This window comes from Miniopterus natalensis, chromosome 4 (genome assembly GCF_054644295.1).
Source record: "Miniopterus natalensis isolate mMinNat1 chromosome 4, mMinNat1.hap1, whole genome shotgun sequence".
NCBI classification, from domain to species: Eukaryota; Metazoa; Chordata; class Mammalia; order Chiroptera; family Miniopteridae; genus Miniopterus; species Miniopterus natalensis.
In genome coordinates, this window is record NC_142084.1 from 82,936,948 (window position 1) to 82,951,487 (window position 14,540).

A 14,540-nucleotide genomic window follows, 5' to 3' on the forward strand; every position below is an offset into this window, starting at 1 on the left:
TGTGCACATGTGTACGAGTGTGTGAGCAAGCACATGTATGCACACACACACCACACACACACACATTCAGCTCTGCTCGAACACCACCTTCCTCACACAGCCTCCTCCTCAGCCCTCCACCCAGACTCCAATTCTGTTCCCTCAGGACTTGCAGAGAACACAGCAGGTTCCTCTCCTCCAGAATGTTCTATGTTCAGCCTTACATCAGAATTACTTATACAAATGAAAATCACCTCCAGGCCCTGGCCAGTAAGCTCAGTTGGTTAGAGCATCATCCCAATACGCCGAGGTTGTGGGTTTGATCCCTGGTCAGGGCACGTACAAGAATCAACCAATGATGCATAAATAATGGAACAGCAAAACCTCTCCCTACCTCACTCTAAAATCAAGAGGGGAGGGGAGGGGAGGGGAGGGGAGGGGAGGGGAGGGGAGGGGAGGGGAGGGGAGGGGAGGGGAGGGGAGGGGAGGCTGGAAAGGAAAGAAAAAAGAAAAGAAGAAAAAAGAAAATCACCCCCAGTTGTCAGGAGAGAATTCGAAGCCCCCTCACTGACAGCAAAGGAACAGAATTGAATTTCTTAGAGTCAGAGGCGCCAGTAGAGCCTCCTCACAGGGCTACTGTGAGAATCAGATGCCTGTAGCTTTCCCAGAACATAGCGCTCAGCAAATACTTGATGAAGCACATGATGCCAGGAGCGGAAATGCTTGAGGCTGTCACTTCCAGCCAATGCTCCTTCCCCATAGCAGATCTAAGACTAATCTTTTGGGAGCTCCCTCGTCTGGGTGCCCAGTGACATAGCTTTGGGGGGCCAACCAAGCAACTCAGAACCATAGGAAGTGGGAGTTGAAGAATCATTTATGCAGTTATGAATTTAACTAAAATTTGGTAGTTATATCATTCACCTTATCGTTGATTCTGAATCTCAAACCTGTATAGTCATTAACTCCATGCTGGAAAATAACTCAGACATTCATCTTCCCATCTTACCCAGACATCTCCCTGGTGGATGGCCGTTCAGGCTCTTGAATACTTCTGATGATGGGCCTCCACCATTGATTGACACAGTGAGGAGTCAGAAAATGCATTCTGGCGTTGGGCTGAAGTCGCCTTTCTGAAACACCCACCCACTTCTGTCCTTCAGGACTTCTCAAGTCTGCCGTTCCACTTCCCCAGGGACCTTTGCATGATGTGAAAACAGCTCTTCTGTCTGTCCCCACCCAACTCCCCAACCCCAAGTCTAGGACCAAAGTGGAAATTTCTAGAAAAGACAAAATTATTCCATGTCATTGTGGTTCAAATGAGCTCCTGGGATCTGTGTGCCTCTTGTGTTTTTATCTGGCAAAAACGCCCTAAATTGTTCCCAAAACCTGAGTCCACTGGCTCCAGTGGCATGTCTGGGCCCCAATGGCACATCTCCCAGTGCCTGTGGAAGGCCACAGTCACCACATTTGTGCCACCCGCCTCTCATCCAGTTCTCTCAAGGCCAAATCCAGATGGGAAAAAAAAATCCCCATTTCAAAGAAGGAAGAAGGAAAGAATCCAACTGGGGTTGAGATAACTGGATTCCCCTCTGAGCAAGCTGTGACCTTGGGAAAGCCCCTCTGTGGGACTCTTTCCCCATTTGTGTAATGGGCCAAGTGATCCCTGAGGGCCTCTCTGGAACTGAAGTTCAGGCAAAGAAAAGGGATGTGAGATCTGGGTCGAGGCACCTGATGCCTTGTCCTAGAGTTTCCATAGCAACTACTTTCTCCATTTCCAAAGATATCCTACACCAGAGCAGCCTCGGAGCTGTGCCCTCTGCTTGGAGGGGTCATCCCCCTGCTTTTCACAGGTTGGCTCCTGTCATCCTTCAGGCCTCTTCTTAAATGTCACCTTCCCTCAAGGCCTCTCCTGGCCACCTTCAAACAGCTAGTCTCCCACACACCCTGTTTCTTTCCTCCCAGCACTGGTCACCATCAGAGATTATTTCATTTCATTGTATTTATAACGTCTGTCTCCCAGTAGATGTCAGTTCCATTAAGGCAGGAACCATGTCTGTCTTGTTTACTGCCGCATCCCTAGTCCCCAACACAGGGTCTGGCACGTAGTCGGGGTTCAGTACATACTGAATGAATGAGCAAGTAATTCCATCAATGAATGAGTGAATGGGCCCTGTTGGCAGTGCCCTGTGGACCATGGCTCTCCTCTGAGCCACTTCCTTCCCTTCCCTTCTTCTCTTCCTTCCTCCTGGTCCTGCCCTTCCTTTGCCCACATCTGTCATTTTTATTCCACCTTCCAAGTGTTTTGCTCCTGTTCTTCCTTCCCCTTCTCTCCACCTGTCCACTTCACATGTGCCCTCAATGCCATCATGTGCCCTGCCACCACCACCTCCATGAAACCCACCAGGAGAGGTGTAGCCCACAGGGCCCTCTGCCCTTTCAAACATCTAAACTCTTCATTGACCCGGTATCCCGCCACTCACCACGGACTCTCCTGAATGGCTTCCTGGCCACAGCCAGGTACATGTAAGAATAAAGCCCAGGGTTCAGGGTTACTAGACCCATTTTCCTGACAAGGTAGCTCTGGATCAGAGTCTTCAGTATTCTGTCTAACTACACCGAGTGAGTGAGGGAGTAGGTGCACACCAGCCTCTGACCCAGGTCATGTGGCTTCCCTGCTCTTTATGAACCCCAGCCCTGGCGGTTTGCTGTTTTATTACGAAATTTTCAAATGTAAATGAAGAAGAGGAGGACAGTGAACATCTGCGTGCCCATTTTGTGGCCTGGTATTTTAGCCCTTTGCTACATTGTTCCGTCCTCCAGGATGAGTTTGCATATTTGGTTCTTAGACCTCAAGTTCAAAGCATCAGGTTAACAACCCTCCTGTGTTCGTGATACGTTATCACTATTGGTCCATGCTGCCCGGATTTTACATGTTTATTTCTTCTACTCTCTTATCCTCATTGCCCACTCCCATCACACACACACGCGCGCGCAAAGGCATATGTTCTGTTGGTTTGATGTACCCCCTTTTTAATGAAAAGTGCATTGTTGGTTTTTTGTGTTTATTTTGATAAAATATATATAACAAAGTTTACCATTTTAGCCATTTTTAAGTGTATCATTCAGTGATATGAAGTACATCCATGATACTGTATAACCACCACTACTATCCATCTTCAAAACTTTTTTATCACCCCAAAAGAAACTCTGTGCTCATGAGCCATAACTACCCCTTCGCCCCTTTGCAAGTCCCTGGGAACCACCCTCCCACCTCCTGCACCTTTGAGTTTGTTTATTCTAGGTAGCTCACCTGAGTAGCCATACAATAGTGATCCTTGTGTGTCTGGTTTATTTCACTTAGTAGAATGTTTTCAAGGTTCAGTCATATTAAAGCACATGTCAGAACTTCATTCTTCTTTATATCTAAATGCTATTCCATTGTATGTGTATACCACATTTTGTTTACCCAGTCATCTGTTGATGGACACTTGTGTGGTTTCCACCTTTTGGCTACTGTGAATAATGCTGATAGAAACATTGGTGCACAATGATCTGTTTCAATCCGTTTGCAATTCTTTGGGGTATATATCTAAGGGTGGAATTGTTGATCATATTGTAATTCCATGTTTAGCTTTTTGAGGAACTGCCAGGCAGTTTTCCACAGCATGAGCACCATTTTAAATTTCCACCAGGAATGCACAGTGTTCCGATGTCTCCACACCCTTGTCAGCACTTGTTATTTTCCTGATTTTGTTTTGGGTTGTTGGGTTTTTTTGTGTTTATTTGGTGGTGGTTGTTTTTTAATAATAGCCATGTTAGTGGGTGTGAAGTGGTATCGTTATTGTTTTTGCTTGCATTTCCCTACTGACTAAATGATGTTGAGTGTGTTTTCATGTGCTTATTAGCCATTTGTATATCATCTTTGGAGAAATGTCTATTCAGGTCCTTTGCCCATTTCTTAGGTTTTTTCCTTGGTAGGAGTCCTTTATGTATGTGTTCTGGATAGTAATCCCTTATCAGATACATGATTCACAAACACCTTCTCCTGTCCTGTGGGTTTTCTTTTTACTCTTTCTATAGTGTACTTTGATCCATGAAAGTTTTTAATTTTGATGAAATCTGGTTTATCTTTTTGAGTTTGGGAGTAGCCTGTGTTTTTGGTGTTGTAATTAAGAAATCATTGCCATAAAGATCTTTCCCGATATATTCTTCTAAGAGTTTTGTAGTTACAACTCTTAAGTTTAGGTCTTTGATTCATTTTGAGTTAATTTTTTGTACATGGTGTAAGGTAAGGGTCCGACTTTATTCTTTTGCATGTGGATACCTAGTTTTCCCAGTTTTTTTTCCCATTGAATGGTCTTGGCACCCTTGGTATCAGTTACCCATATATGTGAGGGTTAATTTCCAGGATCTCTGTTCTATTACATTGGTTTGTATGTCTGTCTTTATGCCAGTACCACAACTGTTTTGGTTACTATGGTTTGTGGTATGTTTTGAAATCAGGAAGGGTGAGATCTCCAACTTTGTTCTTCAAGACTGTTTTTGGCTCTTCAGGGACCTTTGAAATTTCCTATGAATTTTAAGATGGGCTTTTCCGTTTCTGCAAAATATATTGTTGAGATTTTTAGGGAGATTGCACTGCATCTGTATGTGTGCACGAATGTTTAATTTATGCGATTGTTACCATGTCGTCGCTATGTCTTTTCTCACTCTGCTTTCAGGATCCCTCCATGTTGTTATGCAAACATTTAGGCTGTCATACTTAACGTCTGCCAAACCCTCGTGGTTACCCATCCTCTGCCAATTGAGGGACACAGGTTCCATCCAGTTTCCCACGACCACAGTAAAACTGTGACACACGATCAGGCTGGCCGCCTCCTTGTGAGAACCTATGGGATAGTCCCCATGCAGTTACCTGTGAATAGAATTGTGATGCTCTAATACTCAGTGGACCCTTACTAGGTGCCAGTGCTGTGCAAACACTTTATGTGCATTCTCTCATTCTGTGGTAATAATAGCAACCCTGTGAGAAATGTACTTATATCATTGCCACTTTACATGTGGAGGAACTAAAGACTCAGAGAGTCACACAGTTAGGAAAATATCTGAGCTAGAATTTGAAGGCAGGACAGCGTGGCTCTGGCAGCCATGCCCCATGACTGTGCTTCAGGGCCTGTCCCCACCATAGGACAGCAGAGCCCAGCTTACAATTCCTTTAGCTTCCCCACATGCTGACTGCATACCAACTACCCAATGGACATCTGGGCTGGTGGGACCTGGAGCCCAGAAAGGGAAAGGGACCAGCCCAACAAAACTAACAGCAGCTGGAGGAGCAGAGTGGGGCCTGGAACCCAAGCAACGTGACCCCTGCCCATTAGGACACTCCAGGCCGGTGGTCAGGAGAAGGGTCACAGCGCACACATCTCCAGCGGTGAAAGGCCCTTCTGGCAGCCCATAAATCCGACTGGACCCTGCTTATCCTGTTTACTGGATTAGTGGACTGAGCGTCTCCGTATAAATCACCCAGGGTGATTTACAGGGAGGCCTGGAAGGTCCGACTGACTCGGGGCCCCTGGGGAGGGACAGATAAGTGCTGACTGAGCCCACTCAACCCATCTCCCCTTCCCACTGAGGGCTGCTCCTCTTCTTGGAGGCTCCTGGCACAGTTTAAAACTTCCAAATCAAAGTTTATGGCACTTTTAGGGATAGTCTTTACCAAATAATGTAAAGTAAGAATGATACATATGATCAACAAATTACAAAAGAACAAAGAAGCCAAACTGCAAAGGAACTGAGGTTGCAGTCTTTCTTAAATAAAATAATAGTTGACTTTTATGGATTACTTACCTTGTGCCATGACCAATCTACCTTTTTTATTTCTTTACACGAGTCATCATTTTCCTCCACAATAAACCTATGAGACAGGTACTGTGATCACCTCATTTTACAGACGAGCCCACTGACACACAGAGAGGTTTATTGACTTGACCATGGCCAAGGTCACAAAACTTAAATCCCAGTAGTGAAGGTGTGATTCAAACCAGGCATCTGCCGCCAGAGTCCTGAACTTAACCATTCCCCCCTCTGTTCATTCAGTGCCCCCCTGAGACAGGGATGTGGGGTAGGGAATGACTAAGGCAGTAGGGGGCGTGGCATTTAAGAGATGGGCTTTACAATGGGAAAGGCCAGAATTTAGGTCCCAGCTCTGCCACTTAGTAGCTGTGACATGGACAAGTTACTTGTGATTATCTGTGCCTCAGTTTCATCATCTGCAAAATGAGGGTGATAATGGCACCTCCCTCACAGGCAGGCAGGTCCCCTTCTGTGTATTGTGAGTAATAAATAGGATAAGATAATGTATTAAAAATGTGCTTAGCAAAAAATGAAAATAAAATAATGTGCTTAGCACAATGCTAAGCGTGTAATGAAGCATTCAATAAATGGTAGCCTATTATTATGGTGGTTATTGATAATTATTTATTTTCATCCTGATCTTAAGATGTTCAGGGGCCAGTGGTGGAGACTCAAATTTACATAAAGAACTCCGAAGAGAGCGGAGCATCATGGTGCAGAACGAAGGTTCCAGCTGGAAGGGTACTGAATTCTAAGAGGAAAGCCAAACCTCCTCGTGGAGAAGCTGGCTGGGACCTGGGCTGTAAAACCCAAGCAAGATTTCCTAAATCTCTGAAAGCAGGGAAACACTGAGAAAGCTTCCTCAGTAAAGGTACATCGTGGATGACGGAGGACACAGCATCAGTCGCCATCCCAGACACTAACCATTTGTACCTTTCTCTCCACGTCAGTAAAGGTGGTGTCTAACTCTTCATGGCGTCTCCCCATGACTGAATGATAGCAGATCCCCACTACATGTTAGGTGGATGGGTGGATAGGTAGATGGATTGGGATGGATGGATGGATGGATGGATGGATGGATGGATGGATGGATGGATGGATGGACAGATGAATAGAATGGATGGACAGGTGAGTAGAAAGAGGGATGAATGGAGGGCTGGATAGGGGGACAGATGATGGATGGATGGGAATGTGGCGAAAGGCCAGGTGCGTGAATGGTGGCTGCCCAGTGAGGTCCTACCTCAGGGCCTTTGCCTTTGAGTTTCTCTCTCTTCTGGATTATTCTCTAAAATATACCCCTGGCTTAGCTCTCTCTCATTTTGTTTAAGTCTCTGGTTAAATGTCACTTCCTCAGGGACACCTTCCCTGACCACCCAATGTAAAGTAGAACCCTCTTTGACTCTGTGTCCTATATTTTTAATAGCGTTTATTAAAAATACTCCCTATCACAGTAGATATTTGTTTGTTTGTTCTCTCTCATAAAATGTAAGGCCCCATAGTGGCTCCTGAATTCCTTAAGATCAGGGTGAAAATAAATAAGTGAATAAGTCCAGTGCTTTGCTCACTCCTCTGTTACCAGCACTGAGTACAGGGCCGGGCACACAGTAGGCCTTCAGTAAGCATTTGTTGATGAGTCGAAGGACATAATGAGCACCTAGGAAGGTCCGATCTTGGAAATTTCTGAAACCTCTTTGTAACAGTTGAAAAAGTGGTCCAGCAAGGCATGGCTCAGCAGTTGAGCGTCGACCTAGGATCCAGGCTATCAGGGTTCGATTCCTGGTCAGGGCACATGCCCGGGTTGTGGGCTGCAGCTGATCAATGACTCTCTCATCATTGATGTTTCTATCTCTCTCTCTCCCTCTCCCTTCCTCTCTGAAATCAATAAAGATATTTTTATTTTTTTTTAAAGTTGAAAAAGTGCAGGACAAATGATAATGCTGAGCCCTGGCTGGTGTGGCTTGGTTGGGCATTGTCTCATGCACCAAAAGGTTGCTGGTCCGATTCCCAGTCAGGGCACATGTCCAGGTTGCAGGCTCAGGGCCCCGGGTAGGGAGCGTGCAGGAGGCCGCTGATCCATGTTTCTCTCTCTCCCTTTCCTTCCTCTCTCTCTAAAAATCAATTTTTTAAAAATTATAATGCTGATATTTTCTCTCATGTGTTCCACAGTTTACATGTCACAGAGGACTTTCTCATCAGTTATCCCATTTGCACATATTCAAAGTAGACAGTAAAGATAGTTGAGTAGTGTCTTTTTTCAAAATAGAAATATCTTTATAGATCACAAAGTGTTGCAGAATTTCCACTTGATACTGAAGGATAAAAAATATCAAGTGAAATTCCTCCCATGAGCCTCTCACTCTTTTTCTACTCTGAGATATTCATTTGAGAGTTTTGGCTAGGGTTATAATCTCCACTTTAGTTAATGGGGAAACTGAGGCCCAGAGAATCTAACAGACTTGCACACAGCTACTGAACAGCAGAGCCAAATGGTTTTGTCGATTCCACCTCAGTTGTCTAATTAAAGTGCCAACCATACGGCCCATAAGATATAATTTCCAGGAGCCCCAGATTCCCTTACTCCTTGTCCGCCCCAGGAAGGGTAGAGTGGTGTGGGTCTGAGAGGAGCTGAATTGGCTCCAAGCACAACAAGCAGAAACACTTTTTTTGCCAGCCCACAGTCCTGGGTAAGCCTGCCCAGCCCCACGTGGCTCCCGGGTAGCCAAGCTGGGAAAGGATGCCAGCGTGGCTGCCCGGAATGCTCTCAGCACTCCAGCCAGGCTCTCTTAGCTGCCCGAGCATCCTGCTTCTCCTCTCCCACTGACCCAGCCCGCAAGTGGGCAGGCACTTTCCCTGCAGTATCTCACCTAATGCTGCGAGTAACTATGAAGGATTATTATCCCCACTGAACGGGAGAGGAAACTGAGGTCTGGAGCATTTAAGTGGCTTACCCAGGCAGCACAGCTAACCAGCAAGAGCTGTGCCTTGAACTCTGAGCCTCTATTGTTCTGACTCTGGACCCCATGCTCCTACCCTGTGTCTCCTGCACCCCATCCCTGGGCCCCCTGCTCCTCAGCCCCACCCCTGTACTGACCCCATACTGTGGACTGGGGCCCTGGCTTCCATCTACTGAGGGGAGGCCTGTACCCAGAGGGGCTGCCACTGCCCCCACCTCTCCTCAGGACTCCTCTGAGTGCCACCATCTTCCTTTGGACTGTGCCCCCTCAGCCACCCACCCTGCCCCTTCTCCCTCTCCCTCTGCGAGTTTCTTTGTGTGCGTGTTTTTAATTTATCTTTATTGTTGAAAGTATTACAAGTGTACCCTTTTCCCCCCATTGACCCCAGACACCCCCCACCTGCCCACTGCACGTTGTCTGTGTCCATGGGTTACGCATATATGCATAGAAGTTACCCTCTGAGAGTTTCTCCCCCGTGGTCCACAAGCATCCTCAAGTTTTCCCCATTTTCAAAAGAAGCCCCCCCCCGCCAGTTCTTTTTCTCCTTCAGGCTCCCACATCCACTTCCTCCTCTATTTTACTGCCAGACTTCTGCCAAAAAGGATTCTGTGTCTCCTTTCTGGCTAATGCCCCTCACAAACGGTCGTTGGGTAGACCTGGACTTCAGTCCTCACTCTGCCACTAAGTTACAGTGTGACCTGGAGCTAATCACAGCAGCCCCTCTGCACCTCAGCTTCCTCATCTGTAAAATGGGGATATTGATACGTATGCCTCTCGGGCTCTGTGGTTATGAGAGAAAGACTCTAAAGGGCTTAGCAGCATCTCCAGCATATGGCAGTGGTCGGTGCTTTGTGACCCCTCCTGTCCCCCGGCCCTAGCACAGTCCCAGCATGTGCAGGTGTGACAGAAGACATCCGGTGAGTAAGAAACCGAACGAGTGAATTTCATTCACAAAGGGCCTTGCCTCCCCATTGCCCCTTCCTGCTCAGGCCCTCACCGCCTGCGAGGATTAATTTTTTATTTATTGTGGTAAAATATACATAACATAAAATTTTAACCTTTCGTTAGCATTAAGTATTTTCACCTTGTTGTGCACCCATCACCACCAATGATCTCCAGAGCTTTTCCATCTTCCCAAACTGAAACTCTGCACCTGTTAACTAACCCCCCACTCCCCCTGCCCTCAGCTCCTGGTCACCACCAGTCTGCTCTCTGTCTGGGAATGTGACTGTAGGTGCCTCGTGGAAGTGGACTCATACCATCTTTGCCTTTTGTGATGGCTGCTTCTATCTGTCAACTTGCTAGTCTGTGGAGCCCAGCTGTTTAGTCAAACACCAGCCTAGATGTTGCTGTGAAGGTATTTTTTAGATGCTTTTAAAATTTAAATCAGCCCTGCTGGGCAGGGCTCAGCCGTTGAACATCAACCTAGGATCCAGGAGATGGAGGTTTGATTCCGGTCAGGGCACATGCCCTGACTAATACACTGGCCCTGCTCCCTCTGCATAGACTTTAATCCCATCTTCTCACCAGCCCAGATGTCACCTCCTCCAGGAAGCCTTCCCGAGCCTTCTCCCATGGGATACTTGCCATGGAGAAAGTGTAATCCTTGTGCGCAGGGACCATTTTTGCTCCTTGCTTCAGACATTCATTCAACTCCCCTCATTCTCAGCGATACCGGGATGGCTGGGTCACGTGAGTGTCCACAGTGTTTATGGGAGGCTCCCAGGACACTCCAAGGATCCCCATCAGGCCTTCGACCTGACAGTAGGACCCCCAGGACTGCTCTCTGGCTTGCTGATGCCTGATGGAGGCTGTGACAAGGATGGGGAGGAAAGGCCGCCCCTCAGGACCCCAACCCCCTCTCCCTAGCCCTAGAGGCCACTGAGCATGCTTAGGAGCAGGGTATGGAGCCAAAGGACTGCTTCCAAGTCCCAGCTCTGGAAAGCCACCTAACATCTCTGACTTTCTCATCTCTAAAATGAGAATAATAATGCTTATCTCAGAGGACACTTGGAGGGTGAAATGAGGTAACACAGAGTGCCTAGCACATGGTAATCACTCTGTAAATGACAGATATCATTACTGTTGCTGATGCTATTTTCTCTAATTTATCTTTACTGTTGGAAGTATTACAGATGTTCTCCCTTTTTCCCCCATTGATCCCCTCCTCCCTGCATCTGCGCCTGCCCCAGGCCTTGCCCACACTATTGTCTGTGTCTGTGGGTTATGCATATATGCATACGAGTTCTTTGGTTAATCTCTCCCCACCCACTCCCCCACCCCAGCCTTCCCTCGGAGATTCGACAGTCTGTTCCATGCTTTTATTATTGGCCTCGTGACTTAAGGCAAGTGGCTTAACTTCTCTGTGCCCCATTTCCTGCTCTCTAAAACAAGGATAAAAATAACAATAAATGCTCCACGGGGTGGCTCTGGGCATTAAGTGAGATAAAATATGCAGAGTGCCCTGGAGGTGGTAATCCCTCAATACACAGCAGCTATTATTAGTCATCAATATTTATTATCATCATTATCATTTCGGCTGGCCAACCAGGTAGCCCTTGCTCCCCCCAGCTCAGAGATCTGAGTCTCTGGGTGGAGGAAAAGCCCCCTCCCCACCCCGCCCCTCAGGCCCCTTTGAAGTCCCCAGGGGCCCCGGCCGTGATAAATGTCCCAGCCCTATAGGTTATGACTTGCTGCCAGATTTGACGTTAACCATCACGCCCTGGCCGGGTGTTTGAAGAAAGTGGCTAAATGCTGCTGGGGCTGATGGGGGAGATAGCAGCCCAGGCCGGGCTTTGAAAGCCCCAGGCCGCCCTGGCGAGAGGGAGCGAGGAGGCCGGCTCCTCTCCAGCTGTTTAGTCTACCAATCACGGTGGTGACAAGGAGTCTGAGCTGGCAAGGGGAGGGCCGCCGGCGCGGGGCGGGAGGGGCGGCACTGCCGCCACCAGGGGGTCTCCTTGGCTTTCTCTTTTTCTGGCTGTGTGTGTGTTTACAGGCCTGCTTTTCACACCTTTCAGGTAAGCGGAGAAAAGGTTGTAGAGAAGAAAGAGCACTGGACTGGAAGCCTGGGGGCCGGGGCTCCCTTCTATCTCGCCTCTTTTCTTTTTCCCTAGAGGACGGGAGCTCTGTCTTAAAGAGGTTTATGTCCCAGGCTTCGGAGTCAGCCAGTCCCCTGGCTCTGCCTCTTCTTGCAGTGAGCCCTTGGGGAAGATCCTGGACTTCCTGAACCTCAGTTTTATCATCTCTGAAGTGGGGATGAACAGCAGCCCCTTACTCATAGGGTGAGGTGAGGATTAAATAAGCTGATGCGTGTGAAGTGTCTGGCACAGAGCCCCCTCAGCACATGCAAGCTGACCTGTGTGGGTTGGAGACGCAGGGTTACAGAGCCACGTTTCGCCCTAGCCAGTTTGGCTCAGTGGTTAGAGGATCAGCCCATGGACTGAAGGATCCCTGGTTTGATTCTGGTCAAGGGCACGTACCTGGGTTGCAGGTTCCATCCCGCCCCAGTCAGGGTGGGTTTAGGGGACAACCAGTCAGTGTCTCTCTCTTTCTCCCCTTCCACTCTCTCTGAAAAGCAATGGAAAAAATATCCTCAGGTGAGGATTTAAAAAAAAAAAAAAGCCACGTTTGCTTTTTTTGCTTTTAATGTGTCCCCAGATACCTCATTCCAGCTTCCAGCTCACTGCATGCTTTATATTCACTTGTTCTTTCAGACAGCTTTTATCAGAGGCAAAGAAGCATCGTAATTAAAAATAATAACTTCCATTATTGAGCACCTACCACGTGCCAGGCACTGCACAGACACTGTACACATCCCAGCTGACTGGGAGAAAAGCATTGTGATTGAAGCATCTTACCAAGGCTCAGAGAGAAGCAACTTGGCAAGAAAAACCCCTAGCCCAGTGGTCTCTTGGGTCTTACCTGGTGCTTCAGGTAGGATGCTGGGAGCACTCATGCCACATGTCCAATGCCAGTGGGCAGGAGTTTCTGTTCACCCAGTCACTCAGGGACAGTGGCTAGTGGACCCTCCACCTTGACCTGCATTTCCAAGATCCCTGGCAAGGTGAGGGGAATGTGTCGAATCACACACTGGCACTTCAGGTTTGTGCCACCAGCATTTCGTTGGCTCAGTAAATCGCAGCAGGGGAGGGGCGGAGTATGCTCCCGCCATGTGCTGGGAAGGAGGAGGAATGTCACCAGCACAAGTCCCACAGTCCAGGGGGGTGGGCAAATATGTCACCAGAGTGCCACCACACACTACTTTATTCAGCCCTCACAGAGCGTGGCCAGTTGGCACATAGGTGTTCAGTGAATGTCACTGGGGGTGACAGGGACAGGAAATAAAAAGGCAAAAAGGTCAGAATGGCCTAAAAATATATGTACTAGAATCAGATGTCCATGGGTTCAATTCCAGTCTTGGGGTTACTGGCTGGGTGATCTCAGACAGTCCCTGCCCTCTCAGGACCCCAACTTCCTCCTCTGTCCTTCAGAACAGCAGTCTCACCAACCTCATAGGACTGTTGGCGCATGGCACAGATTCTCCGAAGGACAGTAACTGTTTTAATAATTCTGTGCTAGGTCTTCTTAACTCCCTTCTAGAGGTCAGCAGAGGGAGAAGCTGAGATGGCTTCACTCTGAGTTCTAGACGCAGGATTCAAGCCCAGGCAAGTCCATTGTCTTCAAGCCCCGGGGCCTGGTCCTCCTTGTCTCAGAGCGATTCTGGCCAGATGCCAAGTGATGTGCTGGAAATGTGGGCAGTTGGCCTCCTCCCCTAGACACACACACACCCTTTGTCCTTGATAACCCTGTTGAGGCCCCACCTGACTCAGGTAGGCAGACCCCCAGAACTTGAGATTGACGATCAAGTCAGTGACCCCAGCCCTGGCAGTGCTAAAAAAGAACCAGGCAAGTGTGCTCAAATCCAGGTTCTGGCCCCCTCCCGCGGTTCTGACTCTGTGGGTCTGCGTTTTCACCCTTCCTGAAGATTCTGACCCTCAGCCACATCCTTGATCCCCCTAAACTCCAGCTGGCTCAGAATGTGCCAGTGTGGAATGTCTGGTAGGCAGGTGGGAGTCCTGGCCTACGTAGCACCCAGTCCCCAAAGTGATCCTGCCCCAAGATGAGTCCTTTCCCTCCCTAGGAAGCCACCTGCCCACCCATCTCCACAATGCCCAGTGCTGAGTCCCGTTTGGTGCCTGAGGCAAGGAGAAAGGGCAGCTGTGTTTTTAGGTGGATTAGAGTGGTAAGAATAGAACCAATAGTCAGAAAACCTGCATCAGGAACTCTGCTCACACTGGAACTTTCAAGCCCTCAGAGCCTCAGCTTCTTCATATTCACGTGGGGCTCGCTTCCCTGAATGAAGATCAGAGGTAGGCACCAACCGTGGAGCTAAGGAGGCTTCCCTTCAGGGCCCCCACCCTGCACAGAGTCCCTTCTGAAGCCTTGGATCTGATTTTGTTTTCTTTCAGTAGGGCCCCATGAAATCCACCGGGCCTGACCAGATAGGGCTGTGGTAAACCCAATGAGGGATACAGCCTGGTGGGCTCTCATCCTGGAAACACCTTAGAAAGGGGAGAGAGAAACCCCAAGAGTGCTCCTGGAGTACCCCTCCTGTGCCTGCTTTGATTTCTCCACTCTCCTCCCAGCCCAGACCTGCCAGGGAGTTTATCAGCGGGGAGTGGCAGGGCCTGCTAATCAGAGGCTGCTCCGGGGCCAGGGGATTAACTCTGCAGACCCCAGGCTGGCCCGGGTCAG